The following is a 27,435-nucleotide window of genomic DNA, read 5'->3' as shown; positions in this document are numbered from 1 at the left end:
GCAACAATACTACCTTCACAGTGGGTGAAATTCTGACCTCACTAACATCACTGACTAACCTTCTACGGAAGATTCCACTGATAAGGTTTCACTGATACATAAGCCTTACAAGTTAATTCACTTACGCTGTTCATTCTAATTTGAGAGCGAGCTGCCTAGAAAATTGTCAGAGTGTTTATTCCTTAAAAAAAATTCTCAAAAGAAAGATGCAAGGGCTGGAGAATACTGAATACATAAACTCAAGACTTAAGCGGTCAGTTCCAATTTTTCATAAATCTGATGCAATTTTCTTAATGGTTGCAGCATAATTCTAAATTACTAACAGGGCATTTGTCTTTTTCATTTCTTTTCTTTCCTTCTTTTTCCTTTAAATTTGCAGCTGCAAATCAATGCGAACTCATTCAGCGATTACCCAGGAGAAAACTTCTATTTTGTAAAGTGAACATTGTGCTTTCGGGACCTCTCTGAAAACTTTTAACAATGTTCCACCCTTGGGCCTTTCCATCCTCCAACCCCTAGCTTGAAAGCTTGCATTCTCACTAGCCATCCCTTTTTAAGTACGCTTTTGTAAAACTGCATTGAAGTGAAAACTTCGCGAAGAACTCTGTTTTATTATTTTAAATAGCAAAGGTAGCTCTCCCGCCTTGATCCTGGCATCTTACAGATTTTTTTTTTTCATTTTGGCCAAAAATAGCAATAAAATAGACCTATTCCCAGTTTCCTATGTTACAGCTAACAAACTGATTACATTATTACTGGATAACATCACCTCTTTGGAATTAGGCTGCTAGCTGAGGTCTTATTATAGTAGTGAATTCACACCACCACGGTTAGCGATGTCAGCATTTCTATTATAAAAGTCTCTTCCTCCTCCTACTCTCTTTTCTCAAAGGACTGAAATTTGGACTTAAAAATTAACTTAAGGTTGAAGCACTGACAACGTAATCCCTGTCCATAAGTCCACAGCTTATCATTTTAGCACATTTCTGACAAGTAGCTTTGGAGTATTTTTAAGTACAGGCCCAGTCATGCCTTCCTCCTACATTCAAAACTCGAGCGTGTGTCCAGAGAACGTAGCACTCGTTCCCATTACCTTCGTGGCTTGAGTTTCTTAATAAAAGAGCTTTTAATAATCTCCTAATTTTAGGGAGCCACTGCTTTTAAAACGGTGCATCCAACAGAAAGGGCGGACTGGAAGACATACGTTGCCGCAGCTTCACTTCAAAAATCTGTTTCGGAACAAGGGTGTCGTGCACGAAGCACGTTTCTCTGCAGCACTGCTGGTGCTGAACTACGCCGTGTAAAGGACGTGAAGAGGCTCCACCTGGGACCTCTGAGCCCAAGCGGGAGACCGGTTGCACGCTCGCCATGAAGACATCTGCCGTACGTTCCAGCTGGGACGTGCCACGAGGACTCCACGGAAACCACATGCAGCTGAAACCCTGCAGCTTGTTTGCTGAACGGGGCGGACCGTCAACGCTGCATCACACCGGTGCTCCCTGGCACTCTGACTGCGGGTCCCTTTCCGGGTCTCAGCCCCCCTTTCCCTCGCCCACCCCGCCGTTCAGCTGGCCCTCGGCCCTCTTTGCTTCTGCCTGGATGCAGGCAGGCCACGCTCCCCGGGGCACCCCGCCGGGGCGGGCGCCCCGCTGGGCCGAGCCCCGCTGGGCCGAGCTCGGGGGCCCCGGCCGGAGGTCGGCCCCGGCCCGCCCGCCCAAACCAGCCCGCGAGTTGCGCCCGTGGCGCCCCCGGCCACACGCGCCCGGGGCAGGGACACGAGGGACGGCCACCCCCTCCCGCAGCCGACGGTCACTTACGTTGGGGGCGGGTGCCGCCGGGAGCGCTGCCGGCCTCGGGGCCGGACCCCGGCCCGCTTCCGACGGGGGTGCCGGCCCGGCAAGGACGGGGGAAGGGGGGGGGGGGGAATTCGGTGTCGGAAGGGTGAATATTTGCCGGGAAACCGGGCGTTTATTCCACTTTGAAGAAGCAGAGGGGGCCGGGGCGGGGGGGGGGGGATGTGTGAGAGGGGCGGCGGTGCCCGGGGAAGGGGGCGAGGAGCGGCCGCGACGTGCCCGCTCCCCGCTTGACTGGCGGATCCGCTAAGCGGCGGTGGCCGCGGGCCGCCGTGAGTCACCCCCGCCCGCGGCAGCGTCAGCCTCGCCGCGGCGTTGGCAGCCAGACGAGCCGCGGCGCGGAGCCGCCGCTGTCCTCAGCTGAACCCGGCGGGGCTGCCAGCGCCAGCCGAGTGCGCGCAAAGGCGAGAGCCGGGGCTCTGCCGGCGCGGCGGCCTGCGACACCCCTTCGGAGGGGATGGCGGAGACGGGACGGGGGGCGGGAGCCGGGGGGGGGGGGGAGGCGAGCCCCTCGGCGGCCGGGCCGGAAAGGTAAGCGTGGGACAGGGAAGGTGCGGCGGGGGCACGGTCACAAAAAGGGCACGGGGCGGGGGGCGCTGCCCCCCCCACCCCCCCGGCCGCCCGTCCCCGAGAGGACGGCTGCGGCGGCCTGGGGCGCGGGGAGGGGTGGGCGCGGGCGGGCCCGCCGCCCCGAGGAGGCGGGAGGGGGGGCGAGAGCCCCGCCGCGCCGGGCCGAGCCGAGGGAGGGGATCGCTCCCGACAGCGGGGACCGCTCGTGGGTGCGAATGGCCAACACCCCCCGGGCCCTGCCCTGTTCGAAAAATAAAACGGCAGCATCCTCCGCCCCGCGGCGCAAAGATCCGGCAGCTCTTGGGCGAAAGGTGTGTCGTTGCCCAGCAGCCTTATCGCTCCCCGCTCCTGGCCGCGGGGAGCGGCAGGAACCCGGGGCGGCTGCTGGCAGCTGCCGGCGATGTCTCGAAAGCCGCGGGCAGGGTCACGGCCGGCCCCGCTCCCCGCGGCGCCCAGCGCCGCTGCCGCGCTCCCACCGGCGTGTCCCCGAGGTGGCGTAACCCGGGGCGGGGGGCCGGGGGGGCTCATCGCCAGCGTCTTCCTTTGCTCCCACCTGTCGCCTTTAGTTTTTCTTAATTTCTTTGCCGTCCGCCCTCCCCATCCCCGACAGCTGGAGCGGGCGAGTCCCTAAGGACGCGAAAGCATGGGAAGTGTGAACCGCGCGAAGACACCTTCTGCCCTCCGCCCCAGTCCCGGCCGGCCCCAGCGCCGCGCTTCTCCCGGGGCTTTCGGCGAGCCCCGGCTACCGGGCTGGCGCCCGCCGGGGGCTGCGCTGCACGCCCACCCCGCGTCCTGCGGAGCGGGGGCGGTAGGGAGAGGGCGCCGCGACCCCCCCCCCCGGAGCCGCGCTGGGCGGCGGGATGCCGCCGGGGAAGCGCTCGGCATCGAGCAGAGGCGACCCGGGAAAGGGCTTTTAAGGAAATTCTCCCTCGGGCAGGCGGGAGCGACGGACCCCCGCTTTGCCGCGGGAGGGAGAGCCCTATCCGCGCACGCAGAGCAGGTCGTCGCGGTGCAGCAGGTGCCTCCGGGCCCCTTCGCTTCTTCCCCGCTCCGTCCCTTGAGAACGGCGCCCGAGAGAGCCCAGAGACAACACCTTAATAGCCGTAATAATTAAAAACAACAACAACAACAACAAAAACCCCTTCTGCCTGGCCTTAATGATCCTTTACACACATTCCCCGCCAGCTCCCTCCCCCGTCCCCCCAGTGAAGGGCACTGATTATTCGCACTCCTCTGCTTGCCGAGAGCGCAGCCTGATGAAAGGACTTTATCCTCGAGTGACTCCACCGCTTGCTCCTCCTCCTCTCCCCAGCCCGCCGGCCGCCTCGCTTCGCTCTCAGCCCTAATTGGGCTCTTGCTAATATGATTAAAGCCCAGTTAAATGTTTCTTGATAAATCTTGTCAAGAGAGGATCCCCCCCGTGCCCTCCCCTCTCTCTGTTGGTTGTCAGAAGCCCGGTTACAGACAGGACATGCCCGGCTCCTGCTGTTCATACTCTGGTGGGAAGTTGGCATTTCACAATTGTTCCTTTAACAGGGTTGTTTTGGAGCCGCTCCTGGGGATTGTTCCTCTTCAGGCCGGGCTTGCTGATAAGAACCGCCCGTGGCTTTTATGTAACACGTTAGGATTTGGTCCTGGTCCCAAAATCGCGCTGTTTCTTTAGCCTTTTATTTCACCCACCCCCCCCGCTGCTGAGCTCTTAGTAGCCTGTTCCCGGAAAGGCTCTTGCTCGATGCGAGCCGGCCAGGCGCGATCGCCCCTGTAAAAGCCGCGCAGGTCCCGGCGGAGCTGCGCGGGGGCGGAACGTGCGCACCGGGGGGGGGGCTCGCCCGCGCACAGCGGGCGGCGGGCAGCGCTGCGGCGCGGCGTCCCGGCCACCGCCGCCCCCCTCCCCGGGAAAAGCCCCGCTTCCTCGTCTCCTCTCTCTCCGCTCCTCGGAGGAGGCTCTCCCGTTGCTGCCCGCCGTGGTGCGGGACGCCCCGGCCCCCCGCAAGTTTTGCGGCAGCGCTCACTGCAGCGAGCGCGCTCTCCTGCCTTAACCCGCATCTGTTCTCTTGTGGTTTCCCTGTAATTGGGCTCGGGGGGTAAACCCCATCCCGCCCCCGTTAGCACTTGGGGAATCGGGTTGAACTCGTAGGAATTAGGAACCAGCAGACGGTGGTGGAGGGCGAGGGTGGTTCCCCGGGAGCCGGGCCCCCTGCGGCCGGCCGCGGGCTGGGAGCGCTGCGCCCGGGCTGCCGGTGCGGCTGGGCACGGCTCGCCCCGCCGTTTTCGGGGTGCTCGTTGGTGGTGCTGTCGGGTCGCTCGCTTTTTGGTTTTCAGTTTTCTTTGGGGGTGCCGAGCTTCGTCCCGGGCTTTTCGAGGGCGTTTGGTGGTTGTTGCTTCAGCCTTACTGGGCTTGGGGGCTGAGGGAGGGGTAGTTGTCTGGGGGGATGCCGGAGAGCTGTTTGCTCCCCCGTCGAGCCGCGTGTAGCCACGGACTGGAAGGTCTTCTGTCCGGGGCTGGAGGTGGCATTTCTCGATGGCCCACCCGGCCCCGGGCTCCAGCCCGCGCCCCTCCGCTGCAGCCCCTGCCCGGCGCGGGGGCAGAGAGCCGCTGCCGCACCGCGTTCCCACGGGGACACGCACCGCCGGCACCCGTGGGAAGCGGGGCCACAGGCCGCCGAGGGACACGGACCGACTGCCTCTGTCCCCCGCCCCGGGGAGGGCGAAGTGCCCCCCAATCCCTCCCGCTCGCCACCGTTTCAACCCCGCAGGCTGCTCCTCTTCGTGCCCGGGGCTCGCCCTCGGGGCCGGCGGTGCGGGGACCGGACGGCCTGCGGGAGACGGCGGAGGAAGAAGGTCAAAACCAAACAAACGAAAAATCATCCCCAGCCCTGGGGAGCGCAGCTCCGGCCAAGGCGCCTGTTCCCTGGGCAGGGGGAAACCCGAGCCGCGGGGCAAAACGGAGATCTGCGTCCCCGCCGAGCCCTGCTGCAGCCCCGCCGCCCCGCGCTGCCTCCCGGCGGCGGGAGCCCCGGGGGCACGGGGCTGAGCCCCGGCGGGGCGGGGGGGGCGCGGGCAGAGCCCCCCCGGGGCGGGCAGGGAGGGGGCAGAGCCCTGGCGGGGCGGGCGGGGAGCGCGGAGGCGAGCCAGGCGGGGCGGGCAGGGACCGGCGTCCCGGGGGGGTTTCTCCGCGCTGGCTCGCACCTACGGAGCGTCGGGCCCCCTCGGGCGAGGTCTCAACCGTGGTTTGAGGACGGTTCGCCCTCCCCTCCCCTTTCCTTCCTTCCTCCCCTGGGTGTTCCCCCCCGGGGGGGTCTGGGTTTGTGCGAGACCGCAAGAGCTGCGGCCCCTTCGCCCCGGGGCTGTTGATTTACCCGAGGAGAGTCCCAAATAAGAAGCTGTTTGTGCTCTAGCTGGAACGCTGGAGGCTTTCTAAGAATGGCGCTTTTCTTACTTGTGTGGGTTTTTTTTTTAATTTTATTTTATTTTTATTGGTACATCGAACCAGCCTACAGCATTGCTGGCAACCTTCCACCAGGTGTCTGGGGCTCAGAGAAAAATTCAAATGAATCTTAAAATTATGAGACAGTTTCCCTCCCCTCCTCCCAAATAAAATAAGAATAAGAGTAAGAATTGGTACAAACTGGCCAGGAAGGGATTCAGGCTGGAAACAGAAAAGCACCTTTGCCCCACCAGAGTGGTGAGGACCCAGAAAGGCCTTCTGGAAGCGGGAAGGAATCAAAGCAGCTGGAAGGTGGAATTTGACTGGTTTGTGAACCAGCTTCTGAGATGTGGTTACCACCTAGAGTAAGGGACTTGACCCCATGATCCAAAACATCCCTTCTAATCCTCTTCCTATAAAATAATAATTTGTCTTTCTATACACCGAAAGTATCTCCAAGTACATTGCACACATTAAACTATTGTGCTTCATAGCGCTCTTGTAGGTACGAGTCCATATTCCCAGTCTACAGCAGAGTTAACTGGTTTGCTCCAGTTAGGTCACACTTGGAGCTGGGGGCACTAGCTCGGTCACGACACCCAGAGCTCACATCACCACCCAGCACTGCTCTGCTCACTGAGGTCCCAGATGAGAGCAATACTGTCAGAAACTGTGAGAAGGCTACCTTGCAAATACAAGGGGCTGCTTTGCAAGATCCGGGAAATACCAATTCTGGATGTTCTTTTAAAGCTAAGGATGCAGTATGAGGGAACATACCTGGAACTGGAGCTTTTAGTTTTAGACTGTCAGTGTTTGGCTATTATAACTATTTAACTAAGCTCCATTTAGTCTTGATAAGTAGCCCCTGTTCTTTTTAGAGGAATCTTGCTGAATTTACTGAAAGATTTCCTGCTCACCTTACAAAAGCAATCGTTTTCTTTCTGAATAAATGGAGAGGACTGGCTGATCCTCATGCTTTCGATGTAGACAGAAAAACCTAGACTCAAATCTACTTGCTTTTCTTATGCAAATCTTCTCACAGGATTAGAAGGGAAAGTAAACAGCAGTCCAACCTTAAGATCTTTTTCTTTTTACAGGCAGCCTGTTGTATAAATCTGAAACAGAAACTGTTTTCATTTGAAGATCAAATAGAAGTTATCTAGTGAAGCTGACAAACAGGGGCAGAATAATCTGTTTGCATTTTTGGGAAATGGATAGCTCTGGTTTTGTTTCAAGGCAAGTAACTTTTAAATAATATTTAACGAAATAATTGACCTTGATGTTTAAACTACAACTTCCTTCACGTCATTAAGCCCACTGTTTTTAAAAAAAAATGTTTAGTATCTGAACTCTGGCATTCATTCTGCTAATCTCATAATAACATTTGTTTCTTGTGGAATTTTGTTTGATGAACTCATCGGTGAAAGAGGAGAGAAGGAGCTCAGAACAACACGAGCTTTACAGCTCATTTATATTTTTTCTTCCTGAAAAATAGCAAAAAACCCATATGCAGAATGACTTTTCAGGAATAATTTTTCAGATGGAAGGAACAAGAAGAAGCTTTGTACAGCTGAACCATAAGCCTTGGGACAAACTGTGTTCTTTTAACATATATTCTGACTTTTAAAACACATTGCAGTCTTTGACTACAGAAAATGATTTTGTGGAATTTGTCCTCATGATAATTAGGGTCTGAGCCTGCTTTTGAAATGTGAGAGAAATGGAACTAACTCCATAAAGTGTGTCTATCACATAAAGCTTTTAGGACAGCCTGATTCACACTATATCCTGCTCTTTGTTCAACTGACAGATTTCCAACTGCAGAAAGAGACACATATCTGGGACCTGCTATTATCTAAGCTAAATATGTACATTTTTGCATCAGTTCTATTTTATTTGAATACTCACAACTTTGCTTGGGTATCTTAAGCATGAAAGGATTGCAGACATGTGCATTTTATTAGCTATCCACCAGTCTTTGTACATGGACAAGGGTACATAAACATACACATTTACTAGTCTCTCTGCCCTGCAAGAGTCTGGAAAATTACATGCAAAATTATTTCAAATAAAAACAAACAAGCAACCAAACAACATACACATTACCATACAAGAAAGCAGGCAAACAAACAAGGTGGGGGGAAATAAAAGCAATAAATGAACATGCAGAGTTTAGCTTAGTTTTTATTTGGATGTAAATGAAAAACAGCATGGCAGCAGTGGATTTTTTTTTTTTTTTTTTTTTTTTTTTGAAGTTACGTGATCCTTGAATTACAAAACACTGGTATCTACCTAAACACTGTTGTGTACCCTGCACGTCATGTACTCATACACAGATGAAAGCTCTTCCTTTATCCCTGCTGGCACATATTTTTTCTCTCCAATGAGTTCCTACTTTAAATATGTGAATGTATGAGGAATCGGGTTGCTTTACTCCCAACAAAGGACACGTAGCTAACATTTCCACTGATTAACAATATTTGAATTCCCTCCCCAGTGCACAAACAGTCAGCTCAATAATGATTGCAGGCCCAGGATCTAGAGAGCACGGTGGTGTTACACAACTGGAGATGTGACGTTATCTGGCAATCTGAGCAGGGTCACGCTGATCACGGGACAATACAAATTCTGTGTCAGGCATCATATTGATGCAGGTTGTCTCAACTTCACACAAATGTCAAGCGGTGCAGGCAAGCACAAATTAAGTGGCAGAGTCATCTCCCATCTCAGCATTATCCTCTGTCTCTTCCTCCCCTATGGCAGAATTGGCACCTCAGAGTATCCCAGTGCAGTCCTTCAAGCTCCCATCCAGCTCTTCAGCCCCACATACTAGGCACCAGCTTGGCTGACTGGCTAACCAGCTGTGCCTGACACAGGGGCAGCACCCACATCAGGAGAGATGATGTGTGTTTGCAGGAGGTATAGAGCTACTGGGCAGTTTCTGTTACCCCCTTACTACAATCCCATGCTGTGGCTCAGCACCAGCAAGTGAAGGGAGGAAGCACCCCCATCCCTGTGGGGCTATTGTGCAGTTCGCCTGTCCACATAGTCTGCCTCTGTGCCCACAAAGCTGTATTTTTACCACTTAATATATGTGCTTATGCAACTACTGCTCTTCAGTTTTACACAGAACCAGAACATGGCACCTGGGGTTGGCAGTACTTGACCTGAAATGCTACAGGTGCTACAACAGAGTAGCAGTTGTTGTTCACCTGCAGTTACTTGCAGAAGCTGCTGGCCCTATTTTTTTTTTTTTTTTTTTAATTATGAGCTACAAGGAAAACATAGTTCAGTAACTCGTGCCAGTGAATTGGGTGCTGTCCCTGCTATAACTCACATCAGACCTATGACCTGTGTGTTTTGTGGTATGCACCTGACACCCAGCTGATAAATCTTTTCCCAACAACTGAGCATGGCCTGTGGCATACTGGCAGTGACAGGAGATGGCATTTCAGTCATATTGGGCAGACGTGCGCGTACCATCTTCTGTTTCTCTGATGGTGATTTGTGAGGAACCCACCTGGCATGTTGCCTCAGCCCAGGGACTAAACTGCGTCTCCTCAGCACAGATTTTAAGCAGGGACCTGTGCAAAACCCAGCTTCTCTGTGAGACTGAATACACTGCCCTTCCCTGTTCCCCTGAGGATGATTTGTCTTGAGACTGTACTGGACCTTGGGAAATTCTCTCACCCCAATATGCATATCAATTCCCCTCACACCAGTTTAGGGAGCCAGTGACAGTGACTGCGTCCTAAATTTCATCAGTCTCCAGTTGTCTTGCTTTAGAATCTTCTGTCCTAAAAATCTCTTATCAGGTATGGGTATTCTTTGTGTCCTCTGCTGAACTGGTATGGAGCATTTCTGCACACTTCAAAACAGCCACTGAATATTTCCCCCGTGCATCTGTGCCAAATTCAGTGGTTCTTATGGACATCATGTCAGTCAACCTGTAAAGCTCTTCAGGGTCTGTAGGTAACACGTTATGCAAACGCCTCTGCCTACTGCTGCTTCCCTGTGCTTAAACAATATCTGTCTGGATACATTTGCTTACCCTTTCCTCCAAACACACCTCTGGCTCAGTCAGAGAGCCCTGGGGAAGCTGAAACCATGATGAAGGTGCTAGTGGTGTGAATACATATAGGATTAAGACTGCTAGCCGCTGCAGCATGTCACTACTGCCTGTGACTTACTAAAGCAGAAAAGACTTGTGGGTGACATGTCCTCCACTTCACTGGGTTACATGACACATGCCAGAAAATGTGTCAACCCACTCCCCATCTCCTTGGCATTATTAGCCCAGGGAAGGAAACACAGCCCAAAGAACACGCACACAACTTTGACAGGTTCTGCCTAATCCACCCACATAATGACATTTCTTATGCTAAGTGCCAGAGTGGTGTAGGGAGGCCACTGCCTGTACCAGCTGCTGGCAAGTCAAAGTTAGTTTCATGGTTATGTTTAAGAGATAGCCCGACGTTACATTAAGAAGTCTTTGTCTCCTGTGGTGCAGCGCTCAGAGAATGACATCAAAAGCCTTCCTAATTCACCCCCTGGGTCATTTGATTATAGGCATGGCACAGAGCTGCGCTGCCCCAAGAGACTGTGAGTCATGGCGACATCCATGACTATCCTCTTATTCCACGGAAGGAAGTAATGTGCTTTGCGCATAAAACAACCAGGAGTAGATTACATCCTTCCTCGTGTCAGCTTAGCCCTGCTGGCTGTCGGGGCAGGCACTGGAGAGGCGAGAGCAGCCTCTCGTTTCCCAGCCTTGCTCCTCCCCACCCCTACCTCAGGGACACTGTTCCTCCCCGTGCTGGGACGTGCCGTGTGGGCAAACCACATGAGAGGGTTTTGCTCCGCCAGGCGAGGAAGAGGACGCTCTGGCTGTCTTCTCCAACGTAGTACAGAGTTAACATCACATGGTGAAACATCCATCTCTCCTCCAACAGGCAAGGCATATCTGATCATGAGGATGCTGTGTGTTCTCCATCCCTTGGCATTTTTCCTTGTAATTAGTCTATCTGTTTCTGATTTACTTATTTTCAGGCAGTCTTCTGCACCCTTGCTCCCTCGCTTGGGCACATGGGGCAAACCACAGACTTGCCCTTAAACTACACAGAGAAATAAAATCAGAAACAGACTAACCACAAGAATCAATAGCAAGGGGCAGAAAGCACATGACTGGGTACTGCAGTTCCCTTCGGAGATCCATCTGCCTCGAAATGTGATGTAACTAGGCTCATGTACCACATCTGCAAAGGGGGTAACAGATCCTTCTTCATAACCTGACTTACAGGGTAAAACTATGCTAGCTCAGAGAAGCCAAGGCATGTTTAACAATCATTTCTAAAGAAGAAGAGGAAGTCCGGTTTGTGTTCGCAGAGCTAATGCAATCTCCTTCAACTCTGACGTGACTCCTGTTAGTGTTACTGTTGTTTCCCAGAATTTAGGCTTGAATTTGGCAGAAGTCAAGAAGCAAAGGCATACACAGAACCACTTGGAGAATCAGTGTGTCTGTGTGCATGGGCCGATTCTTTCCTGAATAAACACCAGTCACTGGGCTGCTGGGTAAAGTGGCAATATAAGATGGCAGTCAGACATGTGTAGGCTCATACCCATGAGGCAAGGCTATTTAAGGATGCAATTTACACAAACACAACCAGATAATGAACCACACCTCCCAGTGCCATTAAAATATATGAATTATATTCCATAACTGTTCCTTGTTTGTCTCCCAAAAGTAGCATCGTTGCCTGGGAGGGAGTGTCAAGGTGTTCATAAAAAATAGATGAGCAGTACAAGAAATGAAGGCCAAACAGATGAGTATAAATAGCTTTCTGCATATCCAGAATACAGGAGCTGTCTGAAAACATTGTGATTACAGTCGATACACTCAATCCAGCCACACAGACAATGTGCTCAGCTGTCATTCCTGTACTGAACATCTTAATTGATACCCTGGGGTTCTGCAGCCCTTCATCAGGTGAATGATATGAAGTCATTGCTCATGTGATAGATCAGAGAATGGAGAAACCCTCCAGACGGAAACCTCTACTTGTTTCTGGCTAGGAAGAATAAATCTTTCCTTCTTCTGGAACCCACAGAAATACAGATGCAAAAGCAGGACGTGGATAAATGAGAGAAGATAAGGTATTGCTCCTGCAAGCAGAACATCCTGTCTTCGAGATGGGTGAGTACTTCCAAACTTTCCAAATGTTTTATTGCCCTCCAGATAGATCATGGAGCTGCCTCCCTCTCCTTCCTGGATACTTTCCAGCATTTTAAGCCATAATAGTAGCAAGCAGAAAGCAGAATTTAGTCTTGAAAAAAGAGATGAGACAAATAAAGGAAAAAAAAAAAAAAACCAAACCCTGAGGATGCCCTAAATTCCATAGTCAACCTCCCGGACACTGCCACAGAATTTTGCATATCTCCATGAAGACTTGGCCGATTTTGGTTGATCATTAGCAGAACTTGGTGCAGCTGTATAAACAGCAGATTTCTACACCTACAGGCCTTCATTCATTTCCTCCAGTGAGGTTTTTAATTTGACTGGCAGCTAGCCTATCTCAGCAGCTGATAAGAGAAGAAAAAAATCACCCTCCAGTCTTTACATCTCCACTGCCTTTCCTCTGGTTCTCATCATAGAAGGGTCCAAAGAATTAAAGAGCTCTCAATACATTCATAGCCAAATATTTACCCTAAGTGAGGTAGATTATATTTGCTTACTGTATCCATTGCCATGCTGGCATGTGTTCAAGACTGTCTAATTCCTTGGAGTACTATTGAATACTTTGGGAAAAAAAAAACCCTTTGTTTATAATAAACTGTTTGCCAATGAGTGCACATTCGGTGTTGTCCAGGGTATACTAGCTCTTGAGCTCACATGCCTGGTGTTTGGGATAGCACTTTGTCTAGCTTCACAAACACAGCCTCAGAACAGTCCTGGGATATGGCCGATTTACCTTAGTCTTTTGCAGGATTATTAAGAGTATTTTGAAATTCTCTCAGGCATTTCACTGAGAAAAAAATGTAATTAAACAATGTTCAGAGGAAACATATTCTTTCAGGAAATACAACTTGGTCTTAATCAGCTTGCTTTTTTGAGAGCATCCTTATTTTGACAACATTTTTAATGGAGACAAATTAAAATAATATTTACATTCAATAATATTAAAGTATTGTTTTCCATAAAGTGAAAACATTTAAGTGGCTCCTTGTTTCATTTAATTCTGTTTTGAACTTTATAGCCTTGATATATTTAACATTTTTCCTACTAAATTGAATATTTTAATGTCATCATAAATTTTGGGCTTTCTGGTGTGAGAATGATTTGACACTTATGGAACACTTCCATCATGCCAAATGTATTTTCTCTGAATTTTCAATCCCTGAAAACTTCAGCGCCTTCACTTTTTTCCCAAGTGTTGGAATTTCCCATAGAATGGAAATTGTGTCTCCTGACCAGCTCTGCTAAAATTTCTTGCTCTATCAAAAAGAAGCGGGGGGGAGGGTGTCACAAATACACAACTGTAAACTTGTCGGGATACATTTCTCATTGTTGGCTCATATGTTGCCCTCTTTTGGTAGCTTTTGTACTGTACTACACATAAAAATTATAACAACTGCTGTAGTAACTCAGCATCCAAAGGGGACTGAGTGCTGAATGTTAGAACTAAGTAACTGAATGAGGAGAGCAATAGGTTGCAGCTTAGGCACTTGAACTAGCTTATAGAGACATCCTGTCAGGAGAGGAAAAGCACTAGGGAATGAATGAAGCAGTGCAATGTAAAACAGGACTATAAAGGGCAATGAGAAAGAAGAAGAAGGAGAAGGATCTGTAGGTACTCACTCATGTGAATAATTTAACCCCCTATCCTGACTTCCATCCTGTGATGACAAAAATGACTTTCAGGTATTTGTTCAGTCAAGATTTGTAAAGGGAAGGTCTACCCTGATCATCATTCCCTTGGTATTTCCCTGTTGTTTTTTTCATAATCTGTGCAGGGGTTTTATTAAATTCTTATGGGTATTGACTAGTCAAGCCCAGAAGAGTGCCTGCTAACTTTCCAAGACTAAATCCCTGCCAAAGTCGATGCTTTTATTTTCATTATTAAATTTCTGAAATATAAAATTAAATATTACATGTTCTTTTACATGTGATTTTCTAATACTAATTATAAAATCATGTGATACTTACTGCATTATAAGTCTCGAATCATTATTTAAGTGAAACAGAGTGTTAATTTTTTCCAGAAGAGAGTTGTTTTCTTCTGTTTCTGAGCAAAATTTAAAAAAAACCCAAAACACCTCAGTCTGTGGCAATGATTAAAAGAGTCTAAGGAGCTAGGTATTCACCTTGTCTTGACTTTCAAAAAGAATCGAGTACTAACTCCTCCAAAATGCCATTCTTAGAGAACAAACTGCTCTCTACTTCAGATAATTCTCAGTTATAAGCACAATAAATGGTTACACAGAAGAGATATTCCCACCATATCTGTGATCCCAGTTCAGCATTTCACAGCCCTATTCTTTAAAGATTAATTTTCCTTGGTTTGAAAATCAGCATCAGGAATTCAGCCGCACAGGAGCTCTTTTATGAACAGTCGCAGAGATGATTTCAGAGCTCAGAAGGGAACCGTTCCTCCCACCTTGAATTGTGGAGCTTTTGTGGCAACTCCATATGATCAGGAATTCTTGGGATTGGGAAGAACTCCCAGCCTTCCAATATAAAGACATAAAGCTGTGCTTTATAGGCATTCTCCAGTGCTTTATTCAAACCTATCCTAAAATGCCCAGCAATACGAAATCCCTTTGAAAGACAATCTGACAGCCTTCCAATTTTCACCTTAAAAAAAAATACACCCAAAAGGCCTGATTTTGCTGTTTTCCTCCCTTTCAGTTATATAATGCTGGCTGGTTTAAGCCTTTGCAGACCTTTGTTCTGTGCGTAAGATTGTGGCAGCCCAGCCTTATGGAAATATATGACTGCCTGCTGATTTCGATGCAGCCAATATGCACCTTTCAGTGGCCAAGGGCTTGTAGACTTTTGTCATGTTTCCTTGCAGGTCTAACGAAGCCCCTTCTGCTCCAGCCTAACAAAGTCCTTAAACATGTGCACCGTTTAAGCCGATATGTATTTCCTTTGTCAAAGCCACCTAGCAGGGCTGTAAAGGGATTTGTAAATCAGCAGTACAGCTCATGCACTTTAAGTTAAGTTTATGCTTAATAAGATGCTGGGTTTGAGCCTCAGTCTTTCCCCCAAAGTGATTTTTCCAGCCTTTGAATCGTTGTGGGATTTCTTCCAACTCCTTCCAGTCAGTCAGTGGCTGGAAATATTGAACACGGAGTTGAAAGTAATAGCACAGAGCTTTACATGTGAGCTGTTACCTCCCTGCTTCGTGACACATGTCTGTATGTGTGCAGCTTTTATCACTATGCAAGTTCATATTTCACTCCATTCTGATCTGCTGTCCACTATACCTTGAAAAACTATCAGCAATACTGATGGCCAGGACACGTACAGTCCGATATATCTTGTTTTCTTTTTCTGTTTTCTTTCTTCTTCTTTTTTTTTGTGAGTTGTTTGGGGGATTTTGTACCAGCTTTCTAATATCTGCCGGTCCTTTGATATCATTTATCTGCTGTCTCCTGTTTGCATTCCTTCCTGGTTTAGTATCATCAGCACATTTCACTATTGTGCTGTTTACCTCTACTTTGTGATTACCATACAGATATGAAATAGAACGATGTCTGTCAAAAGTCCCTGCCGTGACCCACAAGACATTTCTACAAGCTACGATAACACAGCAATCGATCATTGCCCTTTGTTTACATTCTTTCTCCCATTTCAGTCTACACAGCAGTGTTCCCTGCCAAAACAATTAAAGTTCTTTCTCGCAATATGAACACCTGAAACAGTAGCAAATTATATATCCAGTGCTCCCTATATCCACTCTCCTACATTGCCACCCAGTCTGTTTATCTCCCAGTTTACTTGCTGTGCATACTACCTTGCTTGCCTAGTGCCAGCTTGGAGCATGTTGACCACAGCCTACAGCCTTCATCCCCAAATCTGTAATATACAGAATGCATAATGTTGCATATTAAGATGAAAGGTACGTTTAATATGTGTTATCCTTTCCAAGACCACACTGCTTGCTGCTCCTGATACTATTTGCCTCAGTGTTTCCTTGGGATTAGTGGATGACTTAGCTATATGAAATAAGAAGAATTTGGCCTAAAATGTTTAAGATATTTTCCTTCATTCAGGACTTTTGAGGCCAGAAAGGACCATTAACTCAGCCTGTCACAGCCTCTCCCGTGTCACAGACTATAACATTGCCCCTTTCCCCATATACTGAGCCCAGTAATTTCTGTTTGGCTGACACGTATTTTCCAGAAAGGGATCCAGTTTTGATACGTACACTATCACTTTCTTGGGCAGTTTGTTTCAGCAGTTCATCACACTTACTGCTACAAATCCAAGCCTCATTGCTTCTTAAATTTGCTTGGCTTACCTTTCCACCCACTGCTTCTTGTAATACATTCATTTGATGCAAGACACTTTTTTTCCTGTTGTGAAGGCAATTATACACTGTATTCCACTCATCTCATTTTGATTTATTCTCCAATTATTCTCCAATCTACAAGCAGTTGTCATGCCTTTTCTCCCACCCTTTTTTAGATTTCTAGCACCCGCAGCTCTGAAACACACCACCACCATATAGTCAGCCTTACAGTCAACTCGTATGTCCCTGCTAACTCGTTCAAAGACGACCGTTAATGCTCTTTCACACCATCAGACCAAGTCCTGTGTCCGGTCGCTTCCCCACAATGATACCAAAGCCTTTTCAAGCACCACTGTTGGGATACAATTTCTAGTGCATCAGTACAGCCACTATCAGTGCATGACTTAAAATTCATCTCCTCTGTAGAGGTCCCGCTCACCGAATTTGGGCTGCTCCATCTTCATAATTTATTTATCATTCTATCAACTTTCATTTCCTCCCTAATTTACTAAGCATTGTTTTACCATGGATGTACTCGTCTCTTGATCATTAAGGACAATTCTGTAGCCTGCCAGGTGTAACAGCCATTTCTGCAAACTGATTCCAGAGCTTTCATTCGGAGCTGACAGCTACTTTTTGACATCTATCAGTCAGTTCTTAATCCACTCAGCAGTCACTCAGTAGCTGTTGTACAGCACTCATTTTTCCTAAGTGCCTAAACAGAGAAGGCAAAGTGTATTTGCCGAAAAAATAGACTTAGAACCTAAATCCTGCAAAGTGTTAAAGAGCCTAATCCCCACTGGTGCCTAAACACTTATAAGCATGCAGACTTACGTGACTGGTTTTAGGTCCGCAGTTATGAAACCTCATGCTTTGTGTATTTTTCTGTGGATATTACTTTCTCTTATCTGCTAAAGACAAAACTTAGACATCACGGCTGTTGGATGGACCACACATTTTCTTTTCTAGTCACACACGCAGAGCTTTCGTTTTGTTTCTCTGCATCTCCACAGGTAACTATTATTTTTCAATAATAGTTGGCAATGTCAGTGTAAATCTGTTAGATAATACACGTAATGTCTTTGGGTGCACATTATGCAGTTTTAGTGACTTTCATCCATATATTCAAATATCCTAAGTATTCCCTCATCTGTTTCTATCAATAGGATTTATTTATTTGTGTCACAGTGTTTCTTTCTTGTTAATTGCTTCAAGTTATTTTATGTAATTAAAGACAGATGGTAAAGCAAAGTTCAGTATCTCATCCATTTGTTAATCAGTGGCTTATGCAGCTCTATAAATGTAGCAGGGTTGTTATGATTTGGGGTTTTTGTGTGCTGTGCTTTAAATTAAATACTGGGACCAATTCCTAGTTACGCTGAAGCCAATGACAAAAACTGCCATTGACCAGGATCTCGCAGTGGGAGACCGTGGATGAGGAAAGCTGCGAGCCAGCTCAGTGTGGTGTTTATGCTTTACAGAGGCACACAGCTCACCCGCTCTTAGACCCAGGTCTTACCGTGGACCTTTGCATCAACAGCTTCCACGGCGTGTTGGTGGGAAACGAGCGGCCGGGTCAGGGCGTTAATGAAGAGGTTTGTTCTCCTGACTTTGTGGAAACCCATCCCTGGTCTCGGCATTCTTTGGGTTTATTCTATTTTGGGGGAATTATTTTTTTTTTCCATATGCAAGGGAGCAAAACATCTGTTTTCATTAAGGACATCTTGTTCTTCAGATTAGAGAAAATCACCAAGAAAGGGAGAACAAATAAAAGTCTCCAGAGGAGAAAGAGGCCCACCACGTGCTCCCCCTGGGTAGCCATCTTGAACCGATTCAGAGCGTTGCCTGCGGCCGGCAGCCTGCGAGCAGCCCCGGCCGTCCCGGCTCCCTCCCTCCTGCACGGTCCATGCACCACTCACTTCATAGCCAGCCTATCCATGGGCTTATTTTACCCCGGCTATTTTTTTCCCTCCAGACCTATCTGTAGAGTGCTCTCCTCCCTCTGAAGTCCATCGGCAGGCTGTAGCATACTGTATTCTTTTGATGCCCTTATCTTTCCTCGTTCATAATGAAAAGATTAATTGCGTTCTTGCTGGTTTGCCTCTCTGTCCCCTTTGCTCACACACTAAGCGAGTGTACCGTCCACACAGCCATCAGCAGCACCAATGGGTTGCTGACCAACTTGCTTCTCATCTGCTTGCTCCCGTCTCTCAGTTCAACAAGCAATTTGGCTTTATCTGTTTTGACTCAGTATTAGCCTGCTCCTATTGTTTCTCACATTCTTGCATTTCCACCAGAGTGTGTGACAGACAGAAATGCAATTCCTCAGACTACAAGGAGTGTGCTGGGAATCGCAAGTCAGCCTAAGGATTTATGTGCTACACCAAATTATTGTAGCTGACACAATACTTCCAGCAAGCAAGTTTGGAAATATCAGAATCTCCCCCATCCCCTCTCCACACACACACACACACACACACACACACACACACACACGCCCCCCCTCCTTGGAAAGGCCAAATTAGAGAGAATAAGGATTTCTCATCACTACCGTGAGTCATGCTCACAATGAGCACATGGCTGGTGAGGTCAGCGACAAGGGTTACTGGGTTTGAACTACAGAAAAAATGGATTCTGCTAAACAACAGTGCAGTTAGAGAAACATGAAAGAAGAAGGGGAATGCAGAAGCAACCGAGGTCCCTAAACCACAGGCGGAAGGGAAGCGGAGACAGACTCTTGCATCTTGGAAGAATGAGCAGAGGCAGGTGCCATGGGACACTTTGCTCTTTTATTCACCTAACCTTTAGCCTTTAACATAAGCTTTCATTTTTCCCCCCATGAATGTTCACAAAAACAACAAACTCACTTATTGTACTCAGCCTAGGATGGGATTTTTTAAAAGTGCTAGCACCACTTCTCATTCTCAGGAACGGGCAGTGAGGCATATTTGAAAATAAATGGGTAACTTCTGCCAAGTAGGTGTCATGCATAAACCCTATTTAAAATGCAGATATTCAACTTTAAGCACATGCTTAAGTCCCAATAAAGACAATGCAATTTAAGCAAAGTGTAATTCAGCATGTGCTTGGTTGAGTGCTTGAATCAGGTCACAACCGATGAAGGATTACCCACACCAGCAGTCCAGCAGTGGATTGTAGGATGGTACTTAGATTGCTGAATCTACTACAGCAGGTGCTTTTTTCCTTCCCTTTTTTTCTTTTTCTTTTTTTTTTTTTGTTCCTGTAAAACAAGTTTCATCCTTCAGGAAACCAGCCGTATTTGGCACCTATTGTAAAAAATGACAGTTGAAAATTCCAAACTGCTTAAACCACAGAGCAAAAAAATCTTCTGATGTTGATGTTGAAACACAACTTTCAGTTTTAAAGGTTGATTGTTTTTTTTTTTTTTTTTTTTTTTAATTGTTAAATGCTAAAGCAGTGAGCAGACACACTTTACAGTCTATTGCATCGGGCTCTTTTGGTAGGTTGGCTCCTGCCAACAGCAGGTTCAGGACTGCCAGTTCTAATTAAAAACTTTATTTTAAAGATACATTTCACAGTTTATTCATGGCACCCTGAGAAATTTAAATTGCTGGATTGAGCAAAGGGATACAGTTCCTTTTCTATTGATTCCCAAATAATGGCTTTAACTAATTGTTTCAGCAATTCATGATTGATCTACTATGGCTGTTGAAACCAATTTCTTCTTTTAGACAAGTCACCTAGAGTGGACTCCCTGAGTTGTGTTTATTTCTTTGCCCAGGGTTTAACTGCATTTTATTTTCCTTTGTAATTTTGTATTGCATCAGTCTAAAAATGGCCAAAGATTATTCTCGCCTCAAGAATTTCAGTGACAAATCCTTTTAGTAGTCCCAGTTGTAACGGACAGACAATTGCCATCATAAACTCTGTATAAGTAGCATTGTGAAATCTGTGATTTATAAGCATATTCCATAGCAAAAAATATTTTGATAACCCATGCTTATCCCTGCTGTGGCCAGCTCTCTGCCTCAGAAAGAAAACACGAGTGAAACTGTTTTCTGCCTTCCGGATTTAGTGGGAAAATAGCGCCTTCAACAGCAAAGTCTTTTCTGAACACCAGCTCTAGAAATGTCACTCATATGGGTGGCTAAGTTTTACTTTGGGTTATTTCTCTGCCACCTAAGGTACACACTGAATGAAGTTTCAGAGGAGCAAAATGTAGCCTAGCCTTTTGACTCATCACATGTTTACAATTATTAATCAAAGGCAGAGTATGTATTATACTACTATAACTAGCATTTGTTATCTTGCATCCTTTATAAGCTTTTCAGATTAAAAAAAAATAGATGGGGTGTTCTATTAAGTGGTAAAATATAGATCACATCTTTATTTTATTATTTGGTTATTTAAGGTTAAAGAAATAGATAGTTTTACTTGTCCTCCTCAGTATGTTGATCATTAGCTATTGTAGGGCATGTTACCAGCTGCAAGTCCTCTGAATAACTTGTATACTGACAATACCACATCAGAAAAAATCATTACAATTCATTAGAGCCCTATCTGCATCCTGACAATGATATAAATACACCTCAGTTGCTTAGTGAAGTCAGATGATTGCATTTACCAATGGGTTTTAAAGCATGACATAGGCTAGAGATTCCCAAAGAGTTTCAGACTACAGACAGCATCTTCATAAATTTTGTCATTGAGACTCACCCCTGCTTTCTGATCACACAGGCCACCTCCTGGTTTTGGTGGCTGAATAACAGCCCTGAGGCAAGTACAGCTGTTAACATTTAAAAGTGCTAGCTGGGAAATATTTAATGCATTTTTAGCTACTTGTAACACCATTGAGCTGTTGGAAAAAAAAAAAAAAAAAAAAAAAGTCTATCCTATCTGACCAGCCAGCTCTTCTACAGACCTCCAGCAGACTCTCCCCAGGTCTTTGGTGGTCTACAGACCACAGTTTGAAATCCACTGCAATATAGAAATGACCTCACGCTTAAAGCAGCTGAAAGTTCTTCACACCTGTATTTTTTTTACAGTAAGAGATGGATCTGGCTTCAGTTGCATGATAAAGGCAGACATATAATTTTGACTAAGAGACATTTAACTAAACCACCAATATATTCTCTTAATTCAAAGCAGGAATAAGGGGAACATCTCCAAATCCAAAGAATGTATTATATCATCAACTCCTTGTTTTTAAGTGGTTCCAAATCATCATGAAGATTGTGTAAGAGCAGCTGATTCCCAATATAGATATCCTTTTCTTGGGCACTAAGTCATGCCAAGACCCTGGCTGAAATTTTACAAGGAGCGCCTCAGATTGTACTTTAAATAATAGTTATTAGTCATAAGGATTGGCTACCTTTCTTTTCTTTGAAAAGAAGCTATAAATGTACCATCATTTATTCATTTCTGAAATCATCACATTGTCCTCCAAAAGAGTTGGGTTAAAGTTACAAAATTTAGGAGCAAATGTTGTGGGACACGCGCTTAGGATGCCCCTACTCCTAAACTCAAGTTTAAGAGAATGTGTCCCATCAATTGTAAATTCTATGAAAAGTGTGTTCAGCCAGCAGTAAGCACTTGAATCTTTTCTGCAAATTCCTGAAGGTGGGATTTCCTCATCATTTATTTAAAACAACTTCTATCTTGAATAAAAGTAATCTGATAGCTACTTTTAGTCTTGCCTTAGTGCACCAGTTCCAAGGTCCAGTCATTAACTAGGACTCCAAGTTAATAAGTGCTGTATGGACAGAGAAGAACAAAATTTTCCCTACCCCAAAGGGTTTGTCATGTAAACTCCTAATTTAAAATTCATTAATTTTACACATCACCTTACATAACAATCACAATGCCATAAAAGAGTGAACACATGCTTGTAATTAAAGCCATGGCAGTCTCATCCTATTGTATGAAAAATAGCTCTATCATAATGGTCCTGAGTTCATGCCAGAATAGCAGCTAATCATGGGAGAAAGATGACCTAACACTTACAGAACATGAAAATAGAAATGAAACATTCTGGTTCCAGCCTATTTTCTCTAGACTTGCTGGGTGATCTTGTGCGTGCTACTTAAGCTTTCAGTTCCTCAGTTTACCCATCTGCAGAACAGCAATAACAGTATTTATCTGGCTCAGAAATGTTTCATAAGACTAAATCCATAAATCATTAAAGTCCCTTAACTTACTCTCAACAAGCTTTCTATGCAGCACCCATCAAAGATATTCTTGAGAAGCAGGCATGGACAACTGGTTTTAGCCCCATAATACCTCTAAAAAGTAGAGTTCAGGGAATATGTGGCAGGAGCAAAAAGGTCCATCATGGTCAAATCATTTCTATTCCTGTGCTATTTGTATTTCATCTCTAATATGCAATAAGAATAAAGTTAATCAAGTGCATTTTGTAATTTCTTGCTTTATAACAGTTTAGCAAATATATATGCAAAAAGTCAGACCAAGATGTTCTACATAAAGCTTGTGGAGCAACTCCTTTGATTCTTAATCTGTATATTGTTTTCACAAGAGACATCAAAATCTTTGTAAATGAACAGGGTCACAATAATATCTTACATGAAAGAAATTCTGGTAAATGCTACTGTGGATGACTTTTCATCTGAAAAGAATGCAGGAATAATGCTCAGTAGTCACAGCACCACTGTGTGCTTGTACCTAGCAGGAAATGCTGATACCAGATCATCAAGGTCAGTAGTCCCATTCATTGACAAAACCATTCATGATATGAGAATGAATGAAGTGTCTTGAAAGTTAGCAGTCTCTGATTCTCTGAGCAAGTTTCACAGTTCAGGACAGAGCCAGTCTATCGGTGGCATACTTTCAGCATGTAATCGTCTGTAAAGTCACGTCCCAACAGAGATAATGAGGACCCATTCATTATTTGCCAAAGAAGCGCAGCAGCTTAAGCCTGACTCTCTTCTGCTGGAAAATTAAGTGTTTGAAATTTGGACCTGATCCTACCTTCACTGAAGTCAATGATAAGGCACCACCTGATTTCAAGGGAGCAGCAGCAGACTTTTTGTAACGCAGAGATCGCATTAAATTCACTTATCCCTCTCTCACAGAGTGGAAAGCAGGTCATGGGTCTGATGTTTGCAGCAATAATGAGGAGGCTTTAGAAACTAAATGGGATGTAGCTGATTATTTTAGCACAAATTGAACTGAAGTACTAATGACTTACCAAGCATTATTCTTATCTGTTGCACAACCAGCACATGATGATGTCCAGAAATAGTGTAACATCATACTTTGGTAAAAGGCTCAAGGGCTGATACTCCGTTCACTCGCACTGACATAAATCAGGAGGCAACTTCACTAAAGTAATTGAATTACATAAGACTAAAATTAGTGAGGGGAGAATTAGGCCTAAAAAGGACCTCTCCGAGCAGTGAAAGGGAAGAAGGTGTCACCTGTCCCCGGCCCCGTCCATCTGAGACGAGGGCAGCCCCGACCAGCTGCGCTTGCGGAGAGCCCGGCCCGGCAGGGACCGCAGCAGCCCTCTTGTCACGTACCCTGCGGCAGCTTTGCTCGGGGCGAAGAAAGCTGGGGGGGGTGGGATCAGAGACACACCGAGCAGATGGGGCCACACCAAAGGAAGCCACAGGGAAGATCAGGTCCTTGAATTTTACTGTGATGCCAACTCACCTCGGTCAGTCCCAGGCCAAGGTACAGGGCTGCCCTGAGCCAGTTTGCCTAGCCAGAGAGCTGACACCGGGGTTGCGGTGAATATCCCGGAGATATGGTCGCTTTTTGACACTTTCCCTATCTCCCTGACAAACACAGCTGCCCTTAGCGAAGGGGCATCGGCTGCTTCTGGCATCGGCTCCTAATTGCCTGTATTCAGCGCAGGGTATTCAGACAAGTTTCCCTCCAGTGTGTTACCGCAGGTTACTCATACACATTATTTCACCTTTGGTGAAAATGCAAATTCCTCCATCCAGTATCAGCTCCATTCCTTCTTAGGCATGTCGCATTCCCCACTACGACATGAGGAAATGCTCAGCACGTGCGCTGCCCTGCCATATCCCCCTTATTGCCCACCAAACTCTTGCCACCAGTCGCAGGGCGCTGCCGCGAGTCACCGGCTGTCCAAAGGGGATCGCGCGGCCTCTCGTAATGGCATCCTGTTGCGAGCAGCAGCAGGACGCACAGCGAAGCTACAGGTGAGCGTGCAAGGTCCCCTCCAGGACATCGTCTGACAGTAAATCAGGGATCATCGTTCTAACACCAGGGACTGAAAACTAATCTTTGAGCCGGACTCTGAGGCCAACAGAGCCACGTCCTACCCTATTCAATGAGTGCTTCTACCTTCTGAGCTCAGAGAGACTAAAAGTATCGTCATACAGCCCTTTTATATCTTTTTACACAAATTCAGTATCTTGTTCTATTGAGACAGCCACGGTATTTCAAAACCAGTAGCATGTTCAGCAGAAGACCCTTAACTCATTCTTCCCTTTATACATAGCAAACACTGGTGCTTCTATAGCTTTGGATATCCTCTTTTATGTACAAAAAGCTACAATTAAGATGAACAGTTCCTGTGCAAAAATTTTGCATTCATTATAATGAACAATTCTGGCTTGTAAAGTTAAGGGGTCTCTTACAGCGTGAATAAACTGTTTGCTAGTATTATATCTTTAAGCAGTATTTTAACTATTTTATAACTACCTACAAATCAGCATCTTACATGGCTCAGAACAATTAACTAAATTGAAGATTTAAACTAAATCAATGTTAACAGAACTGCAGCCTTATTTTTGAATGCCGAGCCACACTATGGAAAGCTTTGTTAGAAAGCAAAGAAAATGCTACTTTTCAGCTAGTACATGTGTGTACGTATAAAGGCAAAACATTATTCACAGTTAAAGTTGCAGATGAAATACAAGATTACGATTACTGAAAATCTCATATAGTACTTTAGATTAGGAACAATAAACTTTGCATTTTTGTATGATACCTTACACCTGAGAAGCTTTAAATACATTACAATAATTAAGTCTGATAACATCACTGTGATATATGTCTCCATTTACAGATGGGTAAACTGAGACTGAAAGTGGTTCTTTGTGCCAATTTGTGCCTTACCCAATCAATCAAAGAACAAAACAGCTCAGAGCTTATGATGTCCTGGCTTCCACTTCACTGGTCAAACTTTTACCAGATCACGTCTCATGCCAAGAGGACCTCATGCTAACAACCTCATTGTATTTGAGAGTGGGACCCAGAGCTTTCGACTCCATTATTGCAGTAACACTTCATCGCTTCTATTCCTGCCTATTAGTTTAGCATATACAATTATTTTTACAGCCAAATAAAATAAGTTCAGGAATTCACATATTTTTATTTTAATTATTAATCATATTATTTTCCAAGCACCTCAATTAAAATACCATTGAAAGTCTTTCTCTCATTTGTCAAAAGTCCCGGTAAATTTATTCCCCTTTTATGTGGTACTGGATTATTTACTCTTCATTTTCCACATGGAACAAGCCCTGACTAGTAACTAGATGGCAGACATGACATGTCCAAATCCCAGAAACTGTCTTGTTTGACTTCATTGGTCTGTTGAGGGTTTGGCTTTTTTCCTGATCTTGTACATGTTAGCTCCATCTTTCTGCGAATGCATCAGCCAGCCTGCCTGAGCTAGTCACAGGCAGGATTAGTAAAATTAGGCATCAGCAGATGTTAGGCTCCCAAAAATGAATACCAGTGCTGTGAAAGTATTTCAGGGGCTTTCATTCTGTGAGGGACGGTGGGATTTGCCAAGGTGGAGGGCCTTCTGCCCCTGCTCCAGTGCAGAAGCTGCCTTTTAAGACCCTTCTCTTTTCTCAGAGCAGCTGGGGCAGTTTCTGAGCCAGGACCAGGGCTGAAGCTCAGCTGGGAGGTGGCAGGATATCAGCAGAGCCCAGGTGTTGGGTTGCTCCTGCACGATAACTTATCTGCATGAAAAGAAATCGCAGGGTTGATAGGAGTTAGCAGCAGCATGGCTAATGAGGACAGAGCAGCCTGATCCGTGGAAGTGTTGAGCAACCACAACTCCCATTTACTTCAGCACTTTTGCAGATCAGACCCTCAGGGTTGTTTGCATTTTGGAATAAGCCAGACGTGGTCTACATCAGCCCATCCTCTTGGCAGTAATCGCCCAAGCCATTCCTTGCTGGCTTTGACCAGCCGTGATCAGCACGGCTCCTGATCACAGACCATGTCACACAGTTATTTTTAGCATATCAAATACGCAGAGAGACTAAGGGCCTGGTTTTTGCAAAGTGATTGAAATGCCTGTTTCCGCTCGCTCAAAGCATTTCTGTTTCCAGGCTCAGTAGACTGTTGTTTTTGACAAACTATGACTCCCCATCTTGCCACTGGGCAGGCTGTGCTTGGGAGAAAAGAATCAGTTAGATTATAAAAGCTTTAGAGGATTTGTTTATTTTATCACTTCGTTTATCTTTTCAGTGTTATTGTTCTGTCAAGTAATCGAGAGATGAAGAAGGGCTACATCAAAATTACACTTTGCTTTGACTCACAAAAACCAAGAAAGATGGGTCAATGGTGGCTGTCATGCACTGCACCCCTTCCCACTGCTGTCCCTTGGAAGGAGCCTTTGTTCATTTTTCCTCATTTCTGGCTACTCACCAGGAAGGGCCAGTGAAGCCCAGGGAATCTTCTTCGAGGTGATCTTCTGCATTGTTTTCCCTTTTGCGTCAGTAAGAAAGAAAAGTAACTAAGCAACACAATACAGGGTTTTTTTCCTCTGACTTACAAAATGCTAAGGTTTTTTTTTCCACAGACTTTCCTACTGCCCTACATCACTGCCATTGATTTATCTGTTTCACTGTGTGAAAAGCTCATCCTCTACTAGCTTGATTTGCTGAGATATCGTGTACCCCACCATTCATACACTCTCCCAAAGAGTTTACTTGCAGGGTTTTCATAAGGTGAGAAAATAACCTGGCTAAGACAGCTGTAACTGGATTGACTTTCCAGAAAATTTGAGTTTTCCAAAAAATTTTCCTGGGACTCATTGGGATGAGTTTAAACTTTTCTACAAAAAATGAGACACAGAGGG

The 27,435-nt window shown here is 46.1% G+C and overlaps 1 long non-coding RNA gene across 1 annotated transcript; it reads left to right on the top strand.

Moving 5' to 3' along the window:
- Positions 1-2,363: 2,363 nt before the first annotated feature.
- On the top strand, positions 2,364-27,058 carry LOC121232678. The gene is made up of 3 exons (XR_005931577.1): positions 2,364-2,384; positions 11,958-12,043; positions 26,823-27,058. It is a non-coding gene; the product is annotated as an uncharacterized LOC121232678 (long non-coding RNA).
- Positions 27,059-27,435: the final 377 nt, after the last annotated feature.

The sequence above is a fragment of the Aquila chrysaetos genome, chromosome 2 (genome assembly GCF_900496995.4).
Source record: "Aquila chrysaetos chrysaetos chromosome 2, bAquChr1.4, whole genome shotgun sequence".
In the NCBI taxonomy this organism is placed as follows: Eukaryota; Metazoa; Chordata; class Aves; order Accipitriformes; family Accipitridae; genus Aquila; species Aquila chrysaetos.
This window is presented reverse-complemented; position numbering and strand designations above follow the sequence as displayed.